Source organism: Gorilla gorilla, chromosome 21 (genome assembly GCF_029281585.2).
Source record: "Gorilla gorilla gorilla isolate KB3781 chromosome 21, NHGRI_mGorGor1-v2.1_pri, whole genome shotgun sequence".
NCBI classification, from domain to species: Eukaryota; Metazoa; Chordata; class Mammalia; order Primates; family Hominidae; genus Gorilla; species Gorilla gorilla.
In genome coordinates, this window is record NC_073245.2 from 46268042 (window position 1) to 46275612 (window position 7571).

Here is a 7571-nt window from a genome sequence, read left to right on the forward strand (position 1 = left end):
TTCTTTTGGAACTTCTTGGTTTGTTTTGCCTGGGATGCAAACAAACCTCCATATCCAGCCATCCTGCTACACCCCTTTGTGCCTGGTGCTTTCCAAAGCTTGTTAAAATAGTTCACAGGTGAGTTACATGGGCTCAGGTGAGGAAATGGAGGTTCAGAGAGCGGGTGAGACTTGCCCAAGGTTACATGGCCAGGAAATTATGAGGCCGCAGCCAGAGTGCAAGAATATCTCTGTCTCCAGACATCATTCCACCCTTTCTTCCCTACCCCTTTTATCAGCAACAGGGTCTCTTCCTCTCAGCCTTAGTCTCTTCTTTCTCTCTCTCTCTTTCTCAGCCTGACAGGAGCAATGGCCACCAGCAGGTGAAGGGCATCGCTGCCCCAGGCCTCAAGCCGGGCACCCAACCCTGGATGCCACCCCCCAGCGGGTACCAGAGGAAAGCTGGCAGCAGGCACCTCCTCCCCCCAACGCATCCCAGCCAGTGCCATGTCCTCTGCAGGTGGAGTTACTGGCCTACTCCTTCCCCATGAGCCCTCCCTGTCTACACTGCCCAGGCCAGACGGTAGAGCACAGGGGTTTCCCCATACTGCCTCCCCTCCCCAGGACACTCCCAGGCTTGGGTTTTTTCTATAGGTTTGGCGGGGGGCCACAGGGAGGGGACCCTGACAATAAAGAGATTGGATCCCAACCTGTTCTGAGATGGGATGGTTTGTGTTTTCTCATGAAGATATCCCGGCCCCTCTGCCAACCAAAAAGCTGGTCTAGGGTGCCTAATACTGATCCATCTGGACCTTAGTGTCCTCAGTGGTGATTAAAATGGCCAGTGGGGCCACTGGGGAGGGTTGGATATGCTGGCCCATGAGCATCTTGCTGGCTGAAGTGTCAAGCAGTTGTGACCCACTTGGTTTACCCCATAGTAGGTCAAGACCTTATCTCTTTCCCCAGCTTCTAAGTCTGGTCTTTCCCAGCTCTTAAAAGGATTCTAGAGTCTGCCAGTCTCTACCTTCTCTCTCCTGGCTTAGGACACTATAATTTTTTCACTTGGACGTTGTCCTCCCACCAGCCTCCCAGTCTTCTGCCTCTGCACTGTACCATCTCCCAGCAGCCACGCAGTCTTTCTGAAACGTATCCCTTCCCTGCCTAAAATCCCTTTACTGACTCTTCATCATCAGGACAAAACCCTACCTCCTGAATGTGGGGTGCAAGATCCTGCTTACTCCAGCCTCTCCTGTTTCTTGTCACCACCCCTTTCCTGCCCCTGACACAAACCCTACATCTCAGTCTCACAAAACACACAAGTTCTTCACACTCTGGGCAGGTTTGGTAGCAAGGAATAGAGCGTACTCCAGTGACAGCAATCAGTAGGAAGTTTGCATCAGGAGACACGCAGCCTGTCTGCCCCTGTCTTGGGCCACCCGTCTAGACATTTGTTCTCTAACAATCGGCCGGGTTCCTTCAAACGTGTGCTGCTTATACATGCTCATTGTGTACTGCTAATGTCACCTCCTTCCCCCTTCATTCCCCACAATGAATGGATCCATTTTCCCCATGTTCAAGTTCCCAAGAGAGAATCGACTGCCACTGTAATTTTTTTTTCCTAATCACTCATAGGTTACAAGTACCTACCCTGGTCCAGTGAGCTGCGGGATTCATATGTGGCCACTTAGGCTGGTCTCATTGGTATGGAGCTGTGGGAGGGCAGCACCCAGAAATAGGCTTTGTTCCAGGCCTGGCACGTACTCCTCCTGCTCCTACTTTCTCTACCTGGGAAATAGCCGCTCAGGACGAAGCTGCTGCTGTGGTGTTGCCACCTCTGAGAAGTCTCCCAGACCCTCCGACTGCTCTTTAATTGCTTGTTCTCTCCTCTGGAAGCCTTCCCCCAACACAGAAAAATTCAATCCCATCATCAAAAAGGGCTTTAGGTTTTCCCTTCATCTTTACGTGTTGCTCAAAGTTTGCAGATCTGCTGGAATCCTTATTGAAAACTCCCCGTTTCAAACCAACCCGGTCTACAGCCTCCAGGGAAGCTTCCCCCTGGGCTTTGGCTCCATGTTTTGGTAGAGGGTGGAGGCTTTGGGCAGTGCTCAAACTCCACCGGGAAGTCTCTCTCACTGAGCAGCCCTCCTGCCTGTCATCCTGGGCAGGCGAGCACTCTGAGGCCCCAGTGTAGCTCTGTGCTTTGATATTCCCAAGCTCTGCTGGGGCCTGACTAGGCCAGCCCCAAGGTGGCCAGAGTTCTGGCTTCATACCTGAGCCAAAAGCCCCAATCCATGCTTGGCCATTGCCTGAGTATTAGCTGCCCCAGGGGGATCACAGTCCCCATATATTTGCTTGCCATGGACCCTGGGCAGCAGGGAGAGAGTAGAGATTTGTCAAGAGCCCATGGTGGAGGCTGAGGCCCTGAGGCCATGAGATCCAGGCATGGGGTGAGAAACAGGCCCCTTGGAATTGGGCTGGGCCTTGGCCCAGCTTAGTCAAATCAAAAGGCTTCTATTTGGAGAGCTGAAGAGGGTGTACAGAGGAAGGGGCTAGGTCTGCAAGGAGTGCCTCATCTCCCTGAAGAGCTCTCAGTGGAACATACTTCACCCATCCATGTACCCACATCTTTCCTTGCCCAGAAGGCGAGAGTCAGCTATAACAGACCCATTTCAATACCCTGGCAAGTCATTACTGCCCTTAGCTCTTGGTGTCCCCATCTGTGAAACATGGGGGACAGCTGCTAGCCTGGATTGGAACTTGGGCAAAGTCCAAGGAATGGGATTTAGAGCTGAATGAACCTCACACTGAGGGCATAATAGCACTAGGCACTGCCCCCAGAACCTAGTGCTATATGCCTGCTGCAGGTCCTACCCAAGCGTACTTTACTGAGGAACTCAACGTTTCAGAGCTTGAGGGTCAGGTTGATCATGGGCTTGTGACCATAGGCTTCCTTAGTATGCCAGGCTTGGAGGACCGTGAGAAAAGCTGGGAAGATACCTTCAAGGGTAGCAGGCATCAGCTCTACTCACCTTGGCCCATAAGGCTTTGCCTAGTCATGCTGGCACCGGGTCATATGCTGGACAGGGAGAACGAGAGTCCCATCCTGGAACTCCAGAAAAGCCCCTGGATGCTCCAGCCCCTGGAAAGCACACAGCCAGGCCCTTGGGTGGGAGGTTGGCTTCTAACAGTGCATACACATGCCCTTCCTCTGAGTTGGGGCAGCAAAAACATCCATTCTGCTGCGCAACAGTCGTCATTTTTCTAACATCTGAAAACTCCAGAAGGAGATGGTGATAAATGTGGTACCGGATTCTGCCTAAAGGACCAGTCTTTAGATGTTTTCAGATTGGAAGCCTCATTTGTGATCCTCACAGCCATCTTGAAAGAATAGAGCAGCCAGTGGGTATACTGGATTGTGAGCTAAGAGGCCTGGGACTTTCCCCCTGTTGCTGCCAGCCAGGTTGATGACCCTGGGCAAGTCTTTTTCCTTACCAGGTCTCAGTTTCCTCAGCTGTAAAATGAGAGGTTGATCTGGATCAGGGATAGTAAATGGGCCTTTGTTCAGTTACTGACTGTTGTAATAACAAACCACCCCCAGATTTAGTAGCCTTAATAAACATTTATTAGCTCCTGAGTGAGTGGCTTGGCAGTTTGGGCTGTGTTCAGTGTGGCAGTTCTTATCTCATCTGGGCCCTCATGTGGCTGAAGTGAGCTGGCAGATCAGCTGGGGACTGGCTGGTCTCAGATGGCCTCGCCCGCCTGTCAGGTGGTTGGCTGGGCAACTGGGCCACACGTTCCAGCATCTAGCAGGCTGACCCAGGATTCTAGACATCATGGCTGAGTTCCAAAAACCGCAAGAGAAGACAAGCCCAGTATGCGAGTGCTCTTGAGGATATTGCTATGTCGTATCTTTTGGCCAAAGTAAGTCACATGGCTAAGCCCAAATTCTTCTTAACAGGAGGAGCTTCAAAATATGGCCATATTTTAAAAATCTACCTCAGGACTCATTTCACTTGCCAACTCAGAACTTTTAGTAGCAGCTGCCTGGAGTGCCTTTTGAGGATCTGCAGCAATTTTTAGACTGTTTGGAAATACTGACATGATAGTTTGGCAGTTTCTCTTATGAGCATGGAATTCAAGTGTGGGCACGTGAGTGTCAGGTATTTGCCATCCCTGGCCAGGTTGACCCGTAAGGTCATAACCTGCCCCATAGGATGTTATATGCAGTAGGCCTGTCTGACAAGACCACAGAAATAGAGAAGGCAAAGCAGAGCAAAAGATTCTGAGCCAGGCATCCTTGGTTTTCATCCCAACCAGATCATTGATTCATTGAGGTTTTAAGCAAATCAAAATCCCTCCACCAGTAGCCAGATTCTTCATAATAAAATTCCTCCATAACAGTAAACCATTTCCTGAACACCTGCTATTAAAAAGCACATTTTACATTTACTTAATCTCCACAACCACCCTCAGTAGGCGTAGTAAGGACTTCTGGTTACAAGTTACAGAAACTGAATTCAGTCCTGCTTAGTGGGAGGAAGTTTATTGGCTCACAAATTGTAAAGTCCAGGGATCTTCAGACATGGGGACTTGGGTTCAAAAGCTGCCATCGAGAATCCGGTTAGCCTGGTGACACGTGCCTGTAGTCCCCGCTACTTGGGGGACTACAGTGGGAGGATCATTTGCACCTAGGAGGTTAATGCTGCGGTGAGCCATGATCCTGCCGCTGCACTCCAGCCTGGGTGACAAAGCGAGACCCCAACTCAAGGGGAAAAAATCTGGTTTTCGGGCAGGTTCCAAGAAGTGGTAGAGCATGGCCATAGGGCCTGTGAGAGTAGAGGGACAGAGGGGAGAATCCCCAAAAGGAGAACAAGGCTTGGCTAACAAAAACAGCAGGCGTCCACTGTGTGGTTATGCCTATTCTATAGATTTTGTAGATGAGGTTTAAAAGCATGGCCTCAAGTAAAGGTGGCATCTCTATCCTATCCTCGCCTTTATCTAAACTCTGTGACCGATCAATAGCATATGATGGTGGTGATGCTCTGCCAGTCTCCCAGTCGCAGACTGAAGCACTAGCAGCTTCCACTTATCTCTTGGGACTCTAGCTCTTGGGACCCAACCACCATGCTGTGAAGCAGCCCAGGCCACACAGAGAGGCCACGTGTATATGTTCAGCTGACAGCAGTATCAAATGTCAGACATGAGAGAGGAAGGCTTCAAGATGACTCCAGCCCATCCACCGTCTGAGAACAAAGTAAGAACTGCCTCACTGATCCCATTCAAAGCCCAGCACCATGAGAGATAATAAAATGTTGTTTGAAGATGCTAACTTTTGGAGTGATTTGTTGTATCAGTAGATAACCAGGACACAGGCCCACAGAGGTTCAGTAGCTTGCTGTGCTTCTCAGGGGGCTAGGTTAAGAGTATAGGTTTTGTTGCCGGGCGCGGTGGCTCACGCCTGTAATCCCAACACTTTGGGAGGCCAAGGCGGGCAGATCACGAGGTCAGGAGACCGAGACCATCCTGGCTAACACGGCGAAACCCCGTCTCTACTAAAAATACAAAAAAATTAGACGGGCGTGGTGGCGGGCGCTTGTAGTCCCAGCTACTTGGGAGGCTGAGGCAGGAGAATGGTGTGAAGCTGGAAGGTAGAGCTTGCAGTGAGCCGAGATCGCGCCACTGCACTCCAGCCTGGGCGACAGAGCAAGACTCCGTCTCTTGCTGACTCTTACCCATATGCCTGCATCTGTCTACCCTCTTTTCTCTGTACTCGCTCCCTGGATGACTTCATCCGTGGCTTCAGACTCCACTTGTGGCTCCATAATCTTCACCTCTTAACTCATTTTCCTCCCAAGAACACCAGGGGAGTAGGTACAGATGCCCATCTAATAACTGTACTTCGATGTCCACAAGGACCTGTCCAGCCCCCACTTGCCCATGTCAACCTCCTCCACTGCTCCATTAATTTTTCCCTCTGTGTTAATTTTTCCCTGGTTATCTTAGGTCCTTCCTGTGTCTTAATTGGACTTTTGCAGTAACCTCTAACTAGGCTCCCTGCTGCTCTTCCTACTCGGCTATCCGCTTTATCACCATCCCATGGAGTAAGATCCACACCCCTTAGCATGACATCCTAAGATGTCCAAGATATGACTGACCCCTTCTCAACACCTCCCCTCCCGTAATCTGCCTCCTCCATGTCTCAAGCCAGGTGGAATAAATTGTGGGAAAACCTGTGCTGTCTGGCTTGTGCCTTTACACATGCTGTTATCTCTACCTCAAATGCTGTCTTCCCGCACTGGCTAACCCTTGTTATCCTTTGTAACAGCTCCGAAGTTGCCTGTTCAAAGACACTTCCTTGGCCTGAATTAGAACTGCCCTCTCACGTGCTACTTCCATCACAGATCTTACCAACTATTATATTATTACATACATACATACATACACACACACACATATAAAATGTATTTTGAGATCAGGGTCTCACCCAGGTTGGAGTGCAGTGGCACAATCTCTCGGCTCACTGCAACCTCTGTCTCCAGGCTCATGCAGTCCTCCCACCCCAGCCTCCTGAGTAGCTGAGACAACAGGCATGTGCCACCACACCTGCCTAATTTTTTTGTATTTTTGGTACAGATGGGGTTTCACCATGTTGCCCAGGCTGGTCTTGAATTCCTGAGCTCAGGAAATCCTGATCCTGAAATTCCAGCCCAATAAAAGGAAAATAGTTCTATGTGCCAGGCAGGCCTGGGTTAAACATACTATCTTACCATTACCTCTTTAAAGTGGACATTTTCCCACTTTACAGCTGAGAATACAGGATAATAATCAGTGGCATTTGGGGACTGCCACTGTGGACTGTTCAAAGCCCATGCTTAGCATTATCAAGAATGAGCAAGCACTTGCCATTAGGGTACTGACTTAACAAACTATGGCATAATATGAGGATGGACTCTTAAGTAGTCTTTTAAAATTATGAAGCCTGTAATAACTTGGAAAAATGGTCTGGATACTAAAAAGTTGTATGGTGGTAGGATTATGGGAATTTAACATTTTAAATTATAATCTCATCTTCCCAATTAAAAAAGACCACCTCACCTGCTACAAAGCCCAGCTTCTAAGAACACATCGCAAAATTTAACGTTCTGTTCAATTGCGAAGCCTCAGTATTGTCAGGGCAAAGATCCGGAAGGGGGAGCCCAGGTGCAGAGCTGGGACCTCACATACCACAGCAGCACTTCTTCCAGACTGTCTGGCCCAGCACTTTTTCTGCAGAACCTATCCTATGTTTGTCAGGTGGGGGGAGAGGTGTGCAAAATTCTGCATATTTTATACTCCCTTTAAAGAAACACATTCAAATACGTATCACCTACAACTTTCTAGGCATTGCCTGCTCTCAGTATTGGGGATACATGAGTGAACAAAAGTGTCTGCTCTCAACACTTAACATTATGGTGTGCTGGAGAAAACATCTTTATAGTAGGCAGGGACCCAAGGAAGTGTGGGAGTGAGCCAGGTAGACACCTCAGGAAAAGCTTTTCAAACTTTCCTGTAGGTGGGAGTGAGGGGCATGGAATCAAGGTTTTCTAAAAAGT

The 7571-nt window shown here is 49.4% G+C and overlaps 1 protein-coding gene across 12 annotated transcripts in view; it reads left to right on the forward strand.

The window, feature by feature from the left end:
- Positions 1-7571, forward strand: part of RALY (RALY heterogeneous nuclear ribonucleoprotein) — a 97829-nt gene that overhangs the window by 85445 nt on the left and 4813 nt on the right. For 7 of the 12 annotated variants that reach the window (XM_019017026.4, XM_019017028.4, XM_055373341.2 and 4 more), the window contains one exon: positions 336-688. The exons of 3 other annotated variants lie outside the window; for them this stretch is intronic. The gene's annotated coding sequence lies outside the window, so the exon portion shown is untranslated. Of the gene's footprint in view, positions 1-335; positions 689-5084; positions 5309-7571 lie in introns of those variants that run through there. 2 more of the 12 variants (XM_063702061.1, XM_063702064.1) reach the window with 1 other exon arrangement.